The following is a 21,509-nucleotide window of genomic DNA, read 5'->3' as shown; positions in this document are numbered from 1 at the left end:
CAAGCAGTCTCAGGTCAGAAATCAGTTCCTGAAGGATTTCAATGGAACATGGCTCCTCGTGCCAATTTCATATATTTCAGTTATATTTGGAAGCCTGTCAGTTTTGCAGATTTCATTCCATTTCATGTGTCATGTGAATTTTGTGTCACTCTTCTACGGGACTTGTCATTTTACTTATTCATGTGGAAATATTGTAATTTTTATTGCACCTCCCTAGAGCTTAAATGAAACTTGAGTTCTACATTTTCAGAGTTTCCACAGCTTCCTTTTACAACTTCTGCAACATATTAATTCTTTTTCCTATTCTAGAATTACAAAGATAAGACAGAACAAAAATTTTCTCCCATGAAGTGATTTCAAGCCCATCAATTACTAATGATATCACGTTACATTTAAAAGGTTAGAGATGGAGGTGAAAGTGAATGTTTTACATGAAAAGAGTATTTTACCAAGAGCTTTTAGTTTTAAAAAAGTGAGTGTTTTTCTGTCTCCTCTTTCCCAAGCTTCACAATCAAACAAGCACAGCCTGCAGATGGAAGGACCATACCCGTTTTGCTTGTTCTAGGTTTTCCCCATGCTCAGTCCAGAATATCCAGAAAAGCTGTCTTTACTTCCTTTCTATGAACATTTCTGTATCTTCTTGATACAGAAACCCTGGGTTGATTCTTTGGCTCCTGTGCAAAAACTAGTCATTTCTTTATCTTAAATAGAATAACCTTTGGTTATTCTAGTACACCACTTCTCAGAGAGCAGAGAGTTGTCTGTGTCAGGACGACTCTGAATAATATTGTTTGGATTATAAAAGCCCAACTTTTGTATTGACCCTTCTGCATCTTTAAGATATTAGAAGTTTATTTTTTTATTAAAATTACCAGAGAAAAATAGTGAAAAAAAAAAAACTGATTTACTGGGACGGTTCATTTAGAAGATCATTAATGAGATATTGTACCTTGTAGCTCTAAGTCATCAGTTTTCATCTGATCCCTTTTTTTATGGATTCAAAACTCACCAAGACAGAAGAATCATTATATTTCCTTAGAACCTCCTGCATGAGACAAACTGCAGAATTTCAACCAATGTTTTATAAATCAAACACTTGCCTAGTAGAGTTAAAGAACAAGGTAAGAAGAAAATTTTGTTGCTGTGTTGTGACTACTGAGATACCTGCATGAAATCATTTGTCTGTAGAAAAATACTGAGTAATTCAAAATTTGTGCACAAATTCCCTCTTGTTTCCACCTTCTACCACCCTTGCTAACCAGAATGGGTATGATTAGTTACAGTGCCATGAGCTATTGCAACATAAACCAATGTTACAATATTGCAGGTGAGTCCCTCTGTTTTAAGTTGAATTATGATGGAATTTGTTGGTTGTTATATTTCTTACCTTATGTTGTGATGGTTTTATCATTTGCATTAATCAGAAGTTGACTGTCAGTCTTCAACACTAAATTTTTAAGCATGCATGAGTCAGAATGCCTTTCCTTTATGAAATGCAAGTGTCTTTAGCATGAAAGCCTTCAGGGAAAAACTCAGACTTACAAGACATAGGGAGCCAGTGGTCCCAGCATGAGCTTAAGGGAGGGATTCTCTTTGGTTGCACCAAATAATGCTCACTTGTTTTTCCAAAATGAAATTGTAAGGTTTAATTCTTTTGAGAATTAAAAAAAAAAAAAAATCACATTTCTGTCCCAGTTCAATGGTACGTTTTCATGGAAAAAATCAGTTCTGCAGCCAGTTTTCCAAAAAACTCAGATAAAATGGACTTATTCCATGTATCTTATTGTTCATGGACAAAAGTTAGTTTTAGTTGTATTTTGTTGTGTGCACTTTATGGAAGATTCAAGATTAAGCAATATGACAGCTCAGGGCAAATAAAAAATAATTCCAAACACAAAAGAAATTATTACTTGTTCTTTGTTCCCCATCAAATGATTAGAAGAGAATAGTTTCAAATGTGGGTGGAACAGAATATTTTCTCTTCTGTAGATAAGATGTATTATCTTATTTGGTTTTTGATATCGTCAGTATAGGCTGTACACTTACATACTGTTTGTATATTTATTTTAATTTAAAAACCAATTTCACATACAATTTAGCATTAAGATATAACATAATTACATTTTGTTCTTACATCTACAAAATGCATGTCCACATATTGACTGTTATTTATTGGTATAGAGCAATAGAGGAAGTTTTTGCTTCTAGTCTTTAATTTATGGCTGCAGTAAAAATATTCCTGCTTTCTATGTAACCACTGAAAAGGGGATAAAACCCTCATTACTTTTCATTGGTGCTGTTAATTTGAAAACTGTCTAATTCTAAATTGGCCCATGAGCAGCCTGGTTTCTGTAAAGAGATGAAGAAGGATTGCAATGGTTAAGCCATGGGCAATGACTTCTCTGAATCAAGCAAATTTCAATACTATTTTTAAATGATCAAAGTAAATCAAACAGAGGAAAAACACGCAAAAAGGTGTTTTAGAGGTGGTTTAATGAAAATATTTTATTAAATGAAAACTGCAGAATCTTGTCCTTTCTAAAACTCAGACTGTTTTAATTCAGCAGCCTAAGGGGACATTTTTTAAAACCTCACATGGACACAGATACCCACCCCCCAGAGAGATTTAGTTAAGTTATACATCTACTACAAGCTATGCCTTCAACATTTATTTTTTCATTCAGATTTAAAGGGTTTGAGAGAGCCTCACATTTAAGGACTTCAGTTTGAACACAGTCTAAATATTCAACTTTCTGTAGAGATAACATATTGGTTTATTCAGCCAGAAAGTGCAAAAATGCAGTAAAAAGCAATTATGTTGATTACATGTGAAAAAGAACAACATGTAATTCACAGACATGTCCGGAATTAAGAAAGCCAAAACAATCTCTTTGTAAGTTTTTTTTGTACCTTATACAAAGTGAGAAAAAACATCTATTTGCTTTTTCATTCTCTGCCTGTTTTATGATATCCTGCTTCTTGTTTTTGATACAGCTAATATAACAGTTGCTTGGACAAGTACTTCATGATGTAATACTGTAAATGTTTATAACTGTTTAGAAAAAAAAAAAAGTTCTATAAATTTGAGCCCTACAGGCTATCAGGTCTGCAAAAGAAATTTAATAATTTTTAAAGCAATGTTATCCAGACAGGGGTTTATTTATCAAGTTTTTTGGTTTTTTTAATTATGGTATTTTCAGAAAGGGCAATAAATCCCTGGAGGCTCTTGAAACACATGGGAGGCGGTAGGTTTTCCTGTTTTGCTGTAGTTTTCTCAATGTGGTCTGCAGTTAATAATCAGGAAGAAAAGTTACCTAGATTAGTTCCCTATAATGCCAATGCATTTTCTGCTCTTCAGAAAAAAGAGTAAATCTGCCTGAACAAAATTAAAGTCTCTTTCATTAAAAATTAAAAATACCACAGTTTTTTAAATTTTGTGAATTCTATACTTGAATTTTTTTCTATTTATTTATGAAAATATTCATGATTTACTAGGGTTGTATTTGAAATCCTTCACTTTACAACCTGTCTCTCCTATTAATTAATGTATTGTAAAGGTTATTTTGTAACTTTGTCTGTTTTTTTCTCAAGGAAAGATTATGGTGAAAAAACCCCCAGATTAATAAAAATAATATCTTGTTTGTGATAAAACACCATTTACTGTCAGCCAGAAGTTTTAAATGAAGATTTTTCTGTTGTAGCGACTGCTGATTGTGAGTTGTTTTCATATTAGTAAAACAAGAAAATGCATTGGTAAAGCAGTGCTAAGACAAAGTTTTTCAAAGACATCAGCTTTATGTTCATTTTTATCTATACAGCATTTTTGTTTATACAGTATATTTCTACATACTCCTTTTGTATAAACAACCTCCTTTTGAGACTGCAATTTCAGCTACTTCTTCTCATAGTTCAGTGAATAAGTTGTCTGAGCCACAGTGTTATAACTTCTGCAAATTGCTTTTCTTGTGTCAGGAAGGAATCAGCATTCAATGTACTCAGTGACTGGCACAAAACACCTGCTTCAGAGAGGTTGTAATGAGGATTCCAAGCCTTCCTAATCACTTGAGCACAGGTAGAGACTTCCATTCCTCTCTTACAGGAAGCTGTTCCAGTCTGTCCAGCACCCTGTGCATGTGTGCAACAGGTGAGTTCTCTCTGTACAAGCAGAGTTTCTATAGAGCACTACCACCAATGTTTGCACTGTGCTACATAGATTTTTGTTGTTCAAGCTCCTACAGAGATTAAGTTGTGTAAAAACGAGGCTACTGTCCTCAATGAGGATGTCAAATAATTTAGAAGGCTTTTGGAATATTTTGATGAGATGATAGGTTTTAATATGCCACTAAGTAGTACCACATGGTATATCTATCACAAGCTATCAGCCCACTTCAACTTTTAACAGCATTTGAAACTTCACATTTGTTGGTTTGAGTGCAAGTTTTTCTCTGTGCACAGGGCCAATTTCTCTTCAAAATGACCTTTATTTGTGTAACCTGTAAAAAATGATTCTGTGTACCTGCCTTTATTCCTCCTTCACAGAGAAGTCACAGAAAGTGAAAAGTTCATGCTGAGACACATTTTTATTTGGTATTCATATGTGAAATTCTACTAAGTCACACACCTTGCATGTGTATAACCAAGAGATCCTTCAGTGATCCCTGCCCTCTGCCTTTAATGGGTGCAGAGGGACCTACATGAGTAAATTTTATGCTTGGCTTCTTTTAAAAGTGCATATAAAAAGTAGCAGTAAATTGAAGCCCACAGGGTACTTTCCACATTGTACTATAAGGATGTTTCATTGCATACTACTCATGAAAATTGAACTTGATATGAGCTATAATTATGACAAAGGTAAGTGAGGGTGTGATTCTCACTTTGAGTACTCTTCCCCTTTGTCCATTTTCTGTGCTTTTAGTCACCTTTAATAGCTAGGGAGATGTTTCATGCCAAAGGTTTTCACATATTGTAGAAACTCATTAATTAGTTAATAATATATGAATCTTGCACTACATTAAGAGTGCAACCACCCAATGGGAAATCAGAAATACTGAGGAAGTTAAAGGTTTAATTGAGACCTTCATCCTAATAATGTTCAGTGACACTGATAATTTCACATATTTTATCGGACTTATATCACAGTTTATAAACTACCCATATAGTAATTTATAATCATTTATGTACAAGTTTTTGCTTTTGTTATTGAGAGCCACATGAAAATAACACAGTCAGTTTTATTTCAACATAAACATCTTTTCAATCCTAGCTCAGTCAGATTTAATAATGTTATTCTTCTAAGAAGGAGGAAAGAGTCTGGACATTATACTTTTCAGCTGCATTTTGAAAATACAATATTTTGGCAGCAGTTTAAGATTCCTAATTCGGCAAGTCTAGCAGGCAGTTCCTATTACTAGAACACAGTAGTTTCAAATGTCTACTAGAACAGTAAGCAATAATACTGAGTAATAAAATCACAGGCAATTTCATATTTTTACACACCTTCAAGTAGAACTTTGTACCCTCATGGGATCAAGTTGTAGTATGCACAAGATATTATGTGGTATGGGACCAGTGTTTTCCATTGCTGGCTCCTACTCTGTGGAACTTTGGAGAAGATCGTTAACATCTCAATATAAGAATAAAAATAGTTGTCTAAGTCTACAGACTTTGTTTGTTTAAAAGTAAATACATTTATACCTGTTATCACTGTGAAGAAAGCCTAACACAATAGCTGAGTCAACCATGGTCCCTCCTAGTTTTCTGAGTGAAACAATAACTCAGCTGAGACAAACATACTCACTTTAAAACCCACAATAGTTCAGGCAGCAGTCCAGGTTCAAACAGAGACACTTTGCATTCCATAATCTCTCTAATCAATGCAGTACTGACATCTGATTAGGCCAACATATTCACTGACATCTGGGGTAAATCAGCTTGTACTGAAACCTGTATTTCTACCTCAACCATTTCCAGAACTCCAGAGAGTGTGTTTGAACATAAGCCACCTTTACTCCTTATATTCTTGAGCAATATAGGGTGTGTGGTTAGTAGTGTTGATCACTGTAAATACTGTAACTATTTCCACTTCAGTGTATTTAAAGTAGAAAATGAAGAGTTAGTATTAATAGCACTCATTTAACTCTTAAAAATCTTTTACTTTTGATTCTTTCATATTATTAAGTAGTTTTTATTGTTATGTTTTCATGATAACATGAATCTGCATATATCTGAAACACATTGTATTTAAATATAGCTTAAAAATAATTTTTTCCAACATCTGTAGTGTCTCAACACAATTCTAGGTTCTTATCCTTAACAAAAGGTAGCTAGGCTACCCAAGCATACGCTCTAATTTTTTCATACCAGCAATAGAGAGAGGTCAGAAGTCACATAACTCCTCAGGAGACAATGCCGTTCTACCTAACACAAGTATGTCTTCTCTCCATAATTACAGGGAAATCAAGCAGCACTAGAAGCAAGGCAACTTGCATAGTCTCAGCTGAAAGAACAAATAGAAGACACTAGATACCTCCACCCACTAAATGAAAATAAGTTCACATAGTAAAAGAGATGGTGAAGATATTTATGGGCTTACAGAAGTTTCAAGCTAGAACAGGACTGCCTAAAAGCACCTGAGGTATACAAGGAATAGATTGTTGTTCAGGACTTAGTCTCCAGTTAAATGTGATTTAGACTGAGTAGAGTTCTTTATGCACACCCACAAGTCTTGATTTAACTGTTTTCCACTATGTGATATAGCAGAGTTTTGAATATAACACTAGACATAAATTGAAGTGGGTTTCACTTGTGATGATCTGCAGCTGGGCAGAAATAGTCCACAGCAAGTTCTATAGCTATACCATGGCACAGAAGCTTTCTCCTACTTCATTAATTCATCAGGTTCTCCACTCCCCAGTGTTAGCTGTGTGGTGACAGAGAAGGAGGCTTTCATAATACAATTAATAAATATGTGAAATATAGCACTAACTGTGAAACAATATCAAACAATAAATTGCATGAATCTTATTTAATATGAGGCCTGAAAGGGCTTTATGTTAGGATGATGAAACACACAAGTGCATTAGAATAAGATAAAGGACATTAAGACAGCAGAAATTGTACACAAATCTTGGCTGAGGAAGAGAAATAAGCACAGCGGTGTGAATGAGAAACTGGAATTGAAGATTGTAACTGGGTTTCAGTCACTTGATGTCAGTTTCACTTTATGGTTTGGTAAATAAAAAATCTCATGAGCATCAGTGGTTCTGAGTATCCTGCAGCTAGCCAGTGTATCCATGATCTTGGTAGAATTTTAAGTTTGAATTTAATCCAGTCTATCCATCCCTATAACTTCCATCATCAACCAATCTGAATGTTGATGGTTAAATTTCTGTATGACAATCTCCAAAAGAGAAAACTGACCAAATATCATTTTAAACTTTAGATAGAGCCATACTCAAAAAGATACTCCCAATGCTTCCACTCTTTCTTTATGAAGGTGATGTGCTGGGAAAATATTGCATGCCTCCCCATGCAGAGATCAGCTTCTGCTCTACTTCTTTGTCCATATAATTACTTGGAACTGATAGGAGATCTTCAGCTTCCATTAAATCAATAAAAGCACATTTAAAATTCACATAGGCCCAGAACCTCAAACATTTTGAGCTGCCTTCTGGATATAATCTGTGCATTTCTGCACTGTAAGTGAGGAACTGATGCTTGCATGACCTGACACAAGATGCTTCACTCTATTTGTCATTCTCTTGCTTTCCCTCCAACAGAAGAACAAAAAATTCACCATTATTGCAATTTCTTAGAACTTGTAGAGATAGCCTGTTCTTCAAGAGAAACATTGTTCCTCAGGGGAGTATAAACTACAAACTGATGAAAAAAAAGCAACAGCAGAAGTAATTTTTGTTTGTTCAGCATTTGGCACTAGTGACATTTTCATGGAGGACGTAGACTCAGCTTAACACTTGTTTCTTTCTACAAAGAAAAGCATCTGCAACCACAGCCACAGCTTAAAAATTTAACTGCCGCCCCGCCCGGAAGGCCCAAGGTTGAAAAAGCTTAGTTCTGGACTTTTGATTCAGCTCAATTAAGCAAGTAATTTTTAACCAGATTTAATGCCCTCTTCATAGTCTGTGTTCCTATTTACTGTAACTTTCATAAAAAGAACAATTACATTACAATATGTATAAGAAAAAGAAAAATATAGATATTTTTCAAATAATGCATAATGAAATTGTGGGACTTAATGTCTTGGGTTGTTGGGAAGGCAAAATATATCTATATTTGGGCAGGTCCATGACATTCTCTGGTAGCCTCTAGACATGATAATCCAGAAGTATTTCTTAGCCAGGAAAGCCTGGATGAAAAAGGATACTGGGCTAGGTATGTCTTTTGTCTATTCTAGTACAAAAGATGTCATACATTTTTATATATGCATACATATACGTGAATAAAATAAAATAACTTTTAAAATTTAACTATTAATGCTACTTTTCAGTGAAATTATTTAGGCACACATAGTAGTTACATAATATGTGAATTAAACAAGCATCATATCATGCAGAAATACAATATAGGCACTTAAAAAGCTTTTTCATCTACTATCAAAATTCAATTACAAAAACAAAACCAAATGAAATAAAAATGCAGAAACTAATACATACTTCGGCAAACCTAAAGGTGTAATATTTAAAATTCATACTCTAAGTACAAGGAAGTTTAGGAAACTGTAAGGTGCCTGAGCAGAGTCTGCATCCTTAATCATGTGGAACACATTCAGAAATCAATAAAATTAGGCAAGATATATTGCACCAAAGTTACTTGTCATAAATGTCAGGTGATAATGATAAAGAGTCTTACACTAATTGGCCATGTGCCCATGCAACTATTTGGCTCTCTCAAAAGTCTGAATATTTTCATACATAATTAAGGTGACACAGATGCTTGAAAAGATACAAACTGGAAATCAAAAATGAAACCATCATTTCATTGATATCAGCTGTAAAATTCCTGTAGTTTCAGCTTCACTGAGATGACACTGCTGGATCTGCAGCTTTTCTGAAGCAGTTTGTCTTTATTTTATAGATAAAAACAAACATTTCTTTGAAACTCAGAGAATAAGAAGGAGTTCTTTCCCTCAAAAAACTGAAAATAGAGATCCTACAAACAAAAGTATTTTTGTACAAGTTTAAGTATATAACACATCAGAAAAGGAATTATTATAAGGAAAATATTATGCATAAAGGATCTCCTAAAGACAGAGGAATTGACCCAGTCGATTACAGGAAACCAGAAAAGCGCAAGAAATAAAAATCAGGCCAAAGCTCAACTGCTTGATTCTTGATTTACACACCGTAGGTACTTCCCAAGTAGCTTTCACATATTTCTAATCTCTGATACCACAAGATCTTCAGAACTTCTGATATACTTCCTAAATTTTTGTTCAGTGAGAAATTGTAGTTAAAGAAGAAGTAGTTTAATAGAAGTAGAATTGCAAGAACAAAGGTAACTAAGGTTTTTGGCAGTTGTTATTATTATAAGCTATTTTTACCTTCAGCAATATTTTTCTTTGTATTGAAATAATTTATCTTGTTTTTTTCTATTGCTTTCCAAATTGAAACATTGCCTATTTAATAATTTATAAAGAAATAGATAAATTTGCATTTTTTTTTCAATAAAATATCATCAGAGAGCACTAGTGACAAAAGTTAGATGTAAAGAGTTGATAAGGAAAGCAGCAAAATAATGAAGTCATCAAATGTTTCACTTTTTTATTTTTATGAAATGTCTTGCAAATGCAGGTGAAATTTGTTCAACATTATAGCTGAGACTGCGGGATGCAGTGAAGAGATGTTCTCTTCTGCCTTAATAATTCTAAGGTGTGACCACACTGTCAGGCTTTAAATCCTCAGAATCCATTTCAGGACACAGATTTTAATGTCCCTGTTAATTGAGAGGCCAGGCCACCCACTGCTCTGAATCAGAGCTACTGCAGAACCTTTGATTAGGCTATTCTGCTTTACATTTAAATATTTATATACTTCCTGGATGAGAGCCCACAAGCAAAGAGGAATAAGTGCCTATATTGACAATTCTCTTTTTAAAGGGAGGGGAAAAGTGAGGGCCAGGTTTGGTTGTGTATAAATTTTGTTTTAAAAATAATATAAACAGCATCAAACAAGGAGAGGCACAGACCTCAGATACTTTCTTACTCAGGGCTCCTTGTGGAATGTTAAAGTTTAAACCTGTTGGGGTATACATGAATATGGAATTGTTCTCTTCCCCATGCTGATGAGTACTTAATTTTCCTGACACTGTTAAAAAGAAAAAAAAGTAATTTAATAAATCCTTTGTACCTACAAAAATAAAGAAATCAGTTATTTGCACTGTCCTGCTTATAATCTCTTTGGCTGTTTCAAATTCTGGACAAAAAAAACTCCAAACCCAAAACACAGCCATATGCTTTTCTTATAGTTTTTCATTTTTGTGGGAAATGGATAGTAGATGACAAGATACTAAGCCATCATAACACAAACTTGTGAGATTTATTGATTCAGCTCAAAGCTGATGGAGTTTCCATACATCAAAGCTTTCAAGCAGTACTACACTCACCCTATATTATATCCATTAAGGACTTTTTTATCATTAAAAATCCAATAAAATATTTATAACTCTGTTACAAACCCCTGATGGTTAGATTAATGCAATTCTAAGCACTATGATTATCTTACACAAAGTTTTACACATATATCTTCTTTTATTTCTTTCTTTTGTTTTTGTCAATCTGATGAGTTTGATTTCAGAGCTATTGGAATTTTCAGGCTACTATAATAAAAGGCTCCCAGACAACTGTCTCAAATGTCCATCTTTCTCTAGCAAAATCTGAAATTTAAATCTCCCTGGGGTTTATTTGAATATCCTTTTGTGGATTCAGAAATAATTAGGTGATCTCTTATAATGAAGCAATTTATATTAATAAAAGAAAGGGCACAACCTATCTAATGAAGGTTGAAGGTGGACTCTCTGCTCCCATGTTATCACATCATAATGCAGCTTCTTTATGCTTCAAGGAGGGCAATTGGAAAGTATTCTCAGGAGATGTCTGTACTAGAAAGAACATGAAAATGCACACATACAGGACTGATTCAACAGAGTTATCATATTTAATGGACAGCCAGGAGTCGTCTTTCAAATAGATGCATTTTTATTGTTGAAACATAGTTTTTAGGCTGCTTAAATACTGCATCTCCCCACAACAGAAAAGATTTAGCTACTGATAAATGTAGAAATATTTTCAATCAAGTTTATCTTTTAATACCTGAACTAGGATAGTATTCCCATTTACTGATGCCAACAGACACACTCTTTATATATGGCTTTTCAAGGCATCCACAGATTCAATGAAAAAACTCAGTATTCTGGAGATAGTTTAGTTCCAACCTTTATTTCTTCTTTAGAATATTTTCTAAAATTAGAAAACAAATTAATGCAGTTTTTGTGAAGCTTATAAATTATTACTATAGTTACTCTTGTAGCAATTATTCATTGCATAGATAGGATAAATTTGAGTAGATTTAGTCACTAAAAATCACCTGTATATAAATAAGTATTTGTGCAGCAGAGAAAGAACTTTCTAGGTAGTACCTGTATAAATTTTTCTCAGAGCATCTGTACACCTGAAAGTCACACCAGTTTAACTGCCTCATTTTCTGAGCATATTTACCTATGCTAACATGATGAAAGACAACACATGCTTTCAGTTCACAAATGGTTTCAGTGAATGTTTGACATGTTAGGCTGCAGGCACACGATGAGACCTTTCAGCTGGCCTAAGGTTAAGAGAACTGAGCAGGACATGGAAAGCTACAGGACATAGCACAGGCAATTGTGTGAGAAGCTGACAAAAGTTACAAATACAGTCATGAAGTACAACCAGACCTCACAGATGATTAAGGTGGAAGTTGACTAAGAAGTCAAAATTCACAGAAAAATGGAGAGAAATTGGGCACCTTTTGGGGTATACAGTCTTGAAAGGCCAGTGACCTCTGAGTAATGATAGCAGAGCTGACATATGTGGCGCAGTCTACCTAGATAACTCTTAGAAATAAATTTAGTTTTATTGTATCACATCTGGCACCAGGAGAGAAAAGTTAATTAGGGAAGGTTTTTTATTTGGGTAAAGACTGAGCAGAGAAAGGGGAGAATAAAGGTGTTGAAAAGTAGGGCAAGAAACAGGAAAGGTGTTAACAGGGTGTCCAGATGTGTGGCTGATGCTTCCTGCTGATACAAGCCAGGCAGCCATGTGCAGATACCTGCCACAGAAGCAAGACAAGAAAATGGACCTGTTTGCAGATCATAAACATCAGATCTTCATCCATGGTCATGAACACTAGCAGGGAGTGAATTGGGTGCCCTCCCCAGCCAGTGGGGGAATCCTTGACTGAGGAGATTCAGCAGTCTGTCATCATGTTCATGCCCAATCCAGGACTGATGGCATTAGCCTGACTGCTACTTTACAAAAAATATGTAATCCATCTTGTAATAAAAAGTATTTTTGAAGCAACAGAAAGTTGAATCTGAGTCAGCAGTGCCCTGATAGCCAGGAGGACCAACCATATCCTGGGGTGCATCAGGCACAGCATTGCCAGCTGGGCAAGGGAGGGGATTGTCCTGCTCTGCTCTGCTCTGCTCTGCACTGGAGCAGCCTCACCTCGAGTGCTGGGGGCAGCTTTGGGTGTAAGAAAGACATTAAACTATTAGTGTCCAAAGGGGGGCAATGCACCTGGTGAAAGGCCTTGAGGAGAAACTGTATGAGGAGAGGCTGAGGGCACTTGGTCTGTTCAGCCTGGAGAAGAGGAGACTGAGGGGAGACCTCATTGCAGTTACAACTTCCTCATGAGGGGAAGAGGAAGGGCAAGCACTGATCTCTTCTCTGTGGTGACCAGGGACAGAACCCCAGGAAAAGGCATGAAATTGTGTCAGGGAAGGTTCAGGTTGGATATTAGAAAAAGGTTCTTCCCCCAGAGGGTGGTTGAGCACTGGTACAGAGCCCCCAGGGAAGTGGTAACAGGACTGATTCCTGAAAAGTTCAAGAGGTGTTTGGACAATGCTCTCAGGCACATGGTGGGATTCTTGGGGATGGTGCTGTGCAGAGTCAGGAGTTGAACTCAGTGATCCTTGTGGGTCCCTTCCAATTAATTTTGACAGCAATTTTGCCAGTTGAGGCTTAAGGGTCTTGCACCAGTTTTGAGTTAAAAATTAGGTCAATTTAGCAGAGTTGGTACTGATATTCAAGAACTGTCTGAATGCAATCCTGTGCCATGCTCTCTGGGATGACCCTGCTGGAGCAGGTAGATTCGGGCAGATGTCACACTGCAGTCCCTTCCAACCTGACACATTCTGTGATTCTGTGATAGACGCTTCCCAGCTTTGTGTGCTTTCTAAGCTGCAGTTTAAATTTGGTCTGGGATCCTACTTCAGCTTGGAAACATGAACTAGACAAGGATGCAGTTTAAGGTTTTAGTGTCATCCACAAACTTATCATGGCCAAGGAACATAAACCAATTAGAAATATCCTATAGTGGTTAAAGTTTATTTCAGTTCTGGGCACAATTCCACTAGAAGTCGTCTTGTCCTTAAGGAAAGCAGCTAAAGAGGAACAAATGTTTCACATTATATTTCAAGTATGCTGTAAATTAAATTTAAAATAAAACTAATTTACTTTTCTAAGTTTGGAATGAATCTTGACTTTCTTTGGTTTTTTCTCCTTGAGCTGCATTTCTGAGTTTGACCTATAGTTCACATACTAAAAGTAGAGTGTGACAGATCTGCAATGCAAATCTTGACTTCTCATATGCCAATAAGAGAAAAAAAAGCATGCCAATAAGCGTGAATTTCCACTCCTCGTGGTATATGCATTTGATAATTAAAATTATTCTTAAAATTTCTCTGCTTTGAAGAAACATTTTCTTTCATAGTTTAAAATATAAGGGTAATTTTAAAGTCACATTAGAAAGAAAATTGGTGTTCTATGTCTAACAAGAAATATGAAATGGCAGGCACTATCATATAAAAAAATGGAATTTCTCAGCATTACCAGGGGAATACTGAAATCTGTAGAAAGTATACTATCTTATTCAGCTGTAGAGAATAAGCCTGGTTACAATAATTCACTTTGTTGTTGAGACCATAAATTAAGGGCTCTCTTAAATTCTGTAGGATATCCACTAAGGCAGAGTCATATATCTAATAAAGACACTGTAAGAATAAAAGGTCAGGTTTAAAAAAAGGTGAGTAAAATTATTTTAATAAATTTCACATCTTCTAAATATATCCAAATAATTTTCTGAACATTTAAGAATAATAGCAAATATGTCCAAATATATCCATAAGACCATCCTCTTTTATTGGTCACAATGTAGAAACAAAGATCAGCCCCCTCTCATGGGTCCTCATTGTTTGGGGGAGAAACTGTGACATCACATAGAAGATGCTGGGTATTGGAAGCAAAAAACTTACAGATTTGCTAATTGTGGAGTTATTTTAACTGAAAAAAAAAGGAAGGTATCTGGAAGAAAAATAATTATCATTTCCTTAACAGCTCTGTTAGATCTAATGTATGTCTCTTTACACTAAATTGCTGATCAGTTTTGCAACATAGTTTATTCTAATTCTATATAAGGTCAAGGTTTCTTTTCTTCATGGGAAACTGAGGTAGGGAGGTCTAGAGGCTAAGCCACAAAGGATCTGTAATGGGACACTGTTGCCTAAATACAGATTAAATTTCTAACTTCCCCCATTGACTGAGAGGCTTATCCAAGCTTGACAGAGCATCTTCGAAATGAGATGTTATCAGATTAAGATCCTATGTCCCAACTAGATTAAGCTCTTATATACAGGAGATTGGATCCTTTATAGTAGAGAAGTAGAGAAGACAGCAAATTCTGTTTTCATAATTGTTCATACTGAATATCATATAAACACTGTCTAAAAGTACTGGCTGGTTTAGTGGTGTTTGACTGCGTAATTTCAAGTAGGGTAGACTTCCTTACATGCTTTCTAAAAGTCTTCCACAAATAATGTTTAGAGTCCTTTAAATGCCAGTTCATTTGCATTCAAAGGTCATTGCTCCCTGAAATCATGCAGCACTCCTGGGTGGGACATTTCAGTGTGGAGAGCCATTTTTCCCTGTGGAGAAATAACAGAATTATCAGGAACAAAGGAGAAGGTGATGGTAAATGAAACCTTTCCCCTTTGAAGCAATGGTGAAGACCATGAAGACTCAACATGACAGAAATACTTGCCAGTGCTTGGAGGTGTCACTGTCTTGAGATGTGCCCCTGCACCATTTTTTCAGTGGAGTTGCTTGCTGCTTTCAAGCTGTACTCAGCCTGTGCTGCCTTACTGGGGTGCTTCACATAGAGACTGAATACAAAACAGAACAAAGGAACCTGGTCAAAGACTGGGGCACTGTGAATGTGTCCACATATTATATTTGTACATAATTTGTTTGTTCAGGTTTTTTGTAATCATATACACTGTACCTCTACAACCTTTGGTAAGGATGGTGCTTAATATCTTGTTTAACTCATGAGCCCCAGTGCTTTGGCATATCTTTGCCCTCTACCTCCTAAAAAAAAAAAAAAAAAAAAAAAAAAGGTAAATATATTATTCAATACTTTTGAAATCAAAAACATTTTGGGGAAACAGTAAAACACAATCAAACACTAAAGGAATCCTTTGTAGCATGCACTATCTCATTCAAAACACAGAGGTAAAAGCTCTCAGGCATAACAGAAGACCACAAGATGAACTTCTAATATTCAGTTTTCTGGTAGCAATAATAGCAGCAATGTTAGATAAACCATGTTGAAATTTACTGAAGGAAAAAATAAATAGTTTCAAAATAGAAAGCCAAGTCCATGGCTTAGATCACAAAACTTAACCCCAATAATTTAATATTTTCATAAAGTTACATATTGATTCCTAGAGAATAATGCAGAGCATTAAAATCAATAGTTCTGATGAGGAAGAAAAAAATCAACAACCAAGAAACCAGATGCATAAAGTTGCTGAAACAATGATACTGTGAAGCAAAGCATCAACTAAAGCTCAGTTATGTCTAAAGCAGTAAGGAGTAAATACAATGTTGTATCCTTATTCCTTATGTGTACAATGTTATATCCTTTTCTATTCCTTATTCCCTTTGCTATCACCAGCAATAACATTAAAAAATGTTCAAAGAATATAGAAAATGGAAATAAAAGTCAATTTTTGACATGAAAGATATGTAGCTCTCTCTTCCCTCCCTTTCTTTCCCAGTGAGAGTTCAAACCCATACCATATAGGATTGAATAGTCTCTAGGGGAAATGTTAGCTCAAGAGTAACACTATAATTTCAATAAAACTCAGTGCAAAGACAGGTTTGAACAACAACTTAAAGAAACCAAATTTGTCCAGGAACACTTTGAATAACCACCACCTGCATCTCTTTGGGAAATTATTTGAAGGGAAAAGAAACGGAAAGAGATGAATCTTATACGTTGGCTCAATCATTTAGCTGAAACAAAGCATTACAAGTAATCTGAAAGAGTGAGAAGTCTCTGAATCTAATGTAGAGAGTTATTTACAGAGTCCACAGGAATCTCTGGAAGTGTTCAAGGCCAGATCACATGGGACTTCTGACAATCTGGTTGTAGTGGGTTGGTGCTGACTGCACACCAGGCATCCACCACTCTCTCACTGTGCTCCTCAGCTGGATAGGAGAGAGAAAATATAACAAAGGGTTCATGAGCTGAGATAAGGACACACCTGATCCTGTGTGGGTCTCCTCCACAGGCTGCAGGTGGATCTCTGAATCTCCATGGTCCTTTATGGGCTGCAGGGGCACAGCTGCTTCACCATGATCTGCACCACATGCTGCAGGGGAATCCCAGCTCCAGCACCTGGAGCACCTCCTGCTCCTCCTTCTGCACTGACCTTGGTGTCTGCAGAGCTGTTCCTCTCACATATGATCACTCTGCTCTTGTCTGGCTGCAACTACAGCTGTGCAACAACTTTTTAAAAAAATTCTTCATAAATATGTTGTCACAGATGGGTTACCACCATTTCTAATCGGCCCAGCCTTGGCCAGTCTGTCTTTAGAGGTGCCAGGGATTGGCTCTGCTGGACATGGAGGAAGCTTCTCATGGGAGCCACCACTGTAGGTCTCCCCACCCCTACCAAAGCTTAGCCATGAAAACCCCCTACACTGGTCAAGTGGAAGGTATCTCTGCCCATGGCAGGGGGGCTGGAACCTGATGGTCTTTAATGTCCCTTCCAACCAAAACCATTCTATGATTCTATGATGATTCTGGAAACTAAAGTGTACCAAGTATTTTTACATCTCATGCAGGAAAATGCACTTGCTTGAAGAGTGCAGAAACAAGTATTAATGGAATGATGGGCACAGTTCTGCAATTTAACTCTAGAGTACTTTTGCATATACTTTTTATATATATTTATGCATTTGATATATGATAGTGTGAATGTTCATAGAAATTACTATTCATATGCCAGTATTTCCAATGAAGAGATTTTTCAATCTGTATTCACCTATAATATTTCTTATAGTAATCTACATTTCATGCGTACAAAGGATGTAAATAACTAGCATAATGCAAGATATTAGAGTCAAACTGCTATTTGAAATTCAAAGCATACCAGTTGCTTTCATAAAGAAATCACATATTTATGATTATATGAAATAAAAATAATAATGCATAATTTATTTATCTAATACTATTACATGAGAATTCTCTATTGAGAATTCAAAAGTAATTTTCTTGATTCAAATAAATTCCAGCTCCCAAAACATTCTCCCTGGAAAAAAGTGAATTTTGAATAACAAAACCTGGTGAACATTAGAAAGGGTTAAATGGAAGAAAGTTTTCATAATTATTGCTATAAAATTATTCTCTCAGTACAAATGACCATTGAAAAAGAATATTTGAGTTACACAAATTTATAATATATTTTCTGTTCTGACACCTTTCCCACTAAGAATATTATTTAGAGGGAAACATTTAGTCTGCTCTTTTTTAAAGTTTTCAAATCTGAAGCAACACATGGAATAAAGGAGAAGAAATCTTATGTTTAAAGAGTAAACACTCAAAAGATTTCTCTCAGTAGTTCTCTTGGTCACATATTTTCAAGACACTCAAGAGGGTATAATATAACATTTGAATATTATATAAGTTAACCCTAAAAAAGCCTTTGATTTTGAAACAATTCAAATAGATTTTAAAAACCTTTCTTGGAGAATCTACAAGGTGCAAGCTGCCTCAACTTTCTAGGACTAATACTTGACACATAATAATATATTAAAAATAAATCTTTCTTTTAATTCCCTTTTTCTTTTTTCTTTTTCAAAAATTGTCTTTAAAATTAATACCTCTTTTCATCAGATATGAAATGGAGGAAATTGAAGTATAAATGGAGGACAAGTGACAGAAAATACCTATTTCTCGTTAGAATTTAAATGTTGAAGAAAATGTTAATAATCTTGTGAATTGCAATATGTGAGGCCCTTTTGGCATGCTCTCGCCTTCCACAAGTAAAAATTAAATATAAACCAATCTTCACCATGAAGACTGAGGCAAAGAATAATTTAATACTCACATTAAAAGCTGATCCTCCTTTTTGCTTCTCTTGTCTGAAATTGCACAGGATTAGTATCATCACAGATAAAAGATGTAAGATCTTCACAAAGATCCAAAATTATGAAACACTGAGCAAAAGCAGTTCATGAATTATGAATCTGAAAAAAAAACTGGAACCGTGCATGTCAAAACATTTAGAGTACTCTCTAAAAAAGCACCAGAAGATAATACTCCTATAAAACTGCTGCTATAACTCAAGAAACTGATTTAGTGTGATGGGGAAATGACCCTTACTATCTGGAATAAATAATAAAAGTTCAGTAATAAAAAGATTCAGTAATTAAAAGTGGTCTGTAGTCTGAATGCTGGCAAAATTGAATACAGATCAGTAAAGGTTCAGCAACAGACTGTATGTAAATGCATATCCTACTGCCATGGACTTGGCCCATTCTATTTTATCATCTCATAAGAGGCACTCATTTAAAATTTTTCTGCACCTGGAACCCATAAGAAGATTCACCTTATAATTGCATAGCTACTGGAAGGCAAAAATTGGTGTAGTGTACGCAGGGACAGAGTAGGTTGGGGTTTTTTGTCCTCTAACCTTAGCAAAGAGATAGCTTTTCTGATTTTCTAGTGTCAGGGCAAAAAGTAGAGAGAATTTCAGAACGAACTGTGAACTATGGGCCAATTAAAACAGGAACATTTAAAATATCCCTAGTAGAAATTTTGCTTTTTTTTTTTTTAAGGCTAAGAAAAAATTTGCTGACCATGGCATTATCAGGCAGCCAGCTTCAATTGCTGTTTTTGCAGCAACAGTAAAATGTACATTTTGTAGTGGTGTTTATATCTGCTTTGTCCCAGTTCATGCATCTTTCTGTGCTAAAGCTCCACACTCTCTTGATAAGCCAGGCAGTCAGGATGTGCAGCCGTGTGACAGAACCATCTCCTTCCCTTCATTCTGTGCTCCGTTTTAATGGAATGATCTGAAGGAAAAAAGTGAAAAGCTCTCACTGTTTTCTAACCTTTCCTAAGAGATGACCTTTCCATTAGATATGGTATAGTGACCTACACTGTTGGAGGCCTTTTAAAGACAGTTGGTTTGCCATTTCCCAAATGGATTTGTTTGTCTGGAAACCGAATCATTAGCTGTCTGCAAGTCAGTTCTTTGCTGCGCCTATCAAAAGCTTTGAGACTCTTTATGTGTTGGAAGTTAGCCAGCAATATTTTATGCTGTGTACAAGTTCCGTTTCAGAGCTCAGACCTGAATTCTTTACAGCAAGATTACTGATATCTCAACTACTCAGTCTCTGTGGGAGTGAGAGTCTGGCCCATTCCAGGAAGGGAAGCGGAGGGTGATCTCAAGTGAGATTAACCATCTCAGTTCAGAAGAAACTTGATTTTTATATCACCATCAGTGCTAAAAAATGTTTATTTTAACTGTTTGAGGCTAAATTCTTTACATTCTCTTTCTTACTTTTTTTTTTTTTTTCTTGTGTCCAGAAATATACAGGTATTTTTAAAGAAAAAGTTCCAACTTGCTGTTTTGTCTTCTTTTTACCTTGTCTTGTTAAATTTTGTTTTGCAAGGGTTGTCCAGCATTGGAACAGGCTTACCACAGCAGTGGTGAAGTCACCATCCCTGGAGTTATGTAAAAAAACTGTAGATGTGGCACTAGGGGATGTGGTTTAGTGGTGGACTTTGCAGTGCTGGGTTAATGTTTGGACTCAATGATCTTAAAGGTCCTTTCCAACATAAGTGATTCGATGTTTCTATTTTCTCTTCTCTCTTCTGTTGCAGAAAAATACTTATTTCATATTCTTATTCCTTATACTGCATTCTTAAAAATACAAAACATAAATGCACTAGTTCATGTATAGAAAACTGGAAAAAAATCCTAAAACTTAAAATTTAGCTGCAAAAAATATTAAATGAGAACACATAGGCCATACTGAACAAAACAAGCCTCCAATAAGTTAGCTAATCATAACAACTCATGACAAAAGGTGGTAAAGGACAGTCACATTATCCAGGAAGAAAAAAAGGAATGATAACTTATCTAGGTTCTGTTTTGTTTCATGGCCTCCAGACAGACAACATGCCTCCTGCCCTCTGCAGCACTGGGGCTGGTGACTGGCACAAAGCGTCTGCATCAGGTTAAAGCCAGTTTAGAGCTTATTTCTGCAATGTAATCCTCTCATGACCATTGCCTTTTATTTTTCCTGTAAAGTACAAAACGTCTGGAAGAGAAAAGGAAACTTGGGAAGATGTGAATCTAATCTCTGTGAAAGATTGCTATTTACATTTCTCAAGGAACCACATATTTAGTGTCTATGTTCACAGATATATATACATATGTTTAAATAAATAAATAATATCAGTATATATTTACCAATGTAAGTAATTGTACATATACATGAAACTGCTAAGTCTGTGCCTTTAAAAAAATAAAAGAGTGGCCCAGAGAGCATCTGTAGTGCTGTGGAGCTTTTAAGAGGGATCAGTTGCTCACTGTTCCTTGCAAATCACAAACCAGCATCAGGTAAAGGTAGTAGATAGCAAGTTCAGATAGAAGAAATACAAGTATTTCTTGACAGTCTGTAGTTAAGCTGTTTAGCTCCTTGGCTCAAGATGTGGGAGTGCTAAAAGTGTGCAGGAACTCAAGTGTTAACTGGAGAAACTACATGGAAATTTAAAAGGACAGCGTAATTCAAAAATATGACCATTCTTTCAGGATATAACTGAGATGTCAATTCCTAGAGGTGGGAAGGATATTGTGAAGAACTGTCACTATTTAGTTGGGGGGATTCAATATGTTTATATATACACACCTAATTTGTTCCTGTCCTCCATGTTTCCTCA

The 21,509-nt window shown here is 35.6% G+C and overlaps 1 long non-coding RNA gene across 1 annotated transcript; it reads right to left on the bottom strand.

Annotated features, from left to right (window-relative positions):
* Window positions 1-15,302: 15,302 nt before the first annotated feature.
* LOC146440008 (uncharacterized) lies at window positions 15,303-16,829 on the bottom strand. The gene is made up of 3 exons (XR_014851332.1): window positions 16,638-16,829; window positions 15,545-15,637; window positions 15,303-15,432 (listed from the first exon to the last, which is right to left on the bottom strand). It is a non-coding gene; the product is annotated as an uncharacterized LOC146440008 (long non-coding RNA).
* Window positions 16,830-21,509: the final 4,680 nt, after the last annotated feature.

Source organism: Lichenostomus cassidix, chromosome 3 (genome assembly GCF_008360975.1).
Source record: "Lichenostomus cassidix isolate B80296 chromosome 3, HeHo_3.0, whole genome shotgun sequence".
Lineage (NCBI taxonomy): Eukaryota > Metazoa > Chordata > Aves > Passeriformes > Meliphagidae > Lichenostomus > Lichenostomus cassidix.
This window is presented reverse-complemented; position numbering and strand designations above follow the sequence as displayed.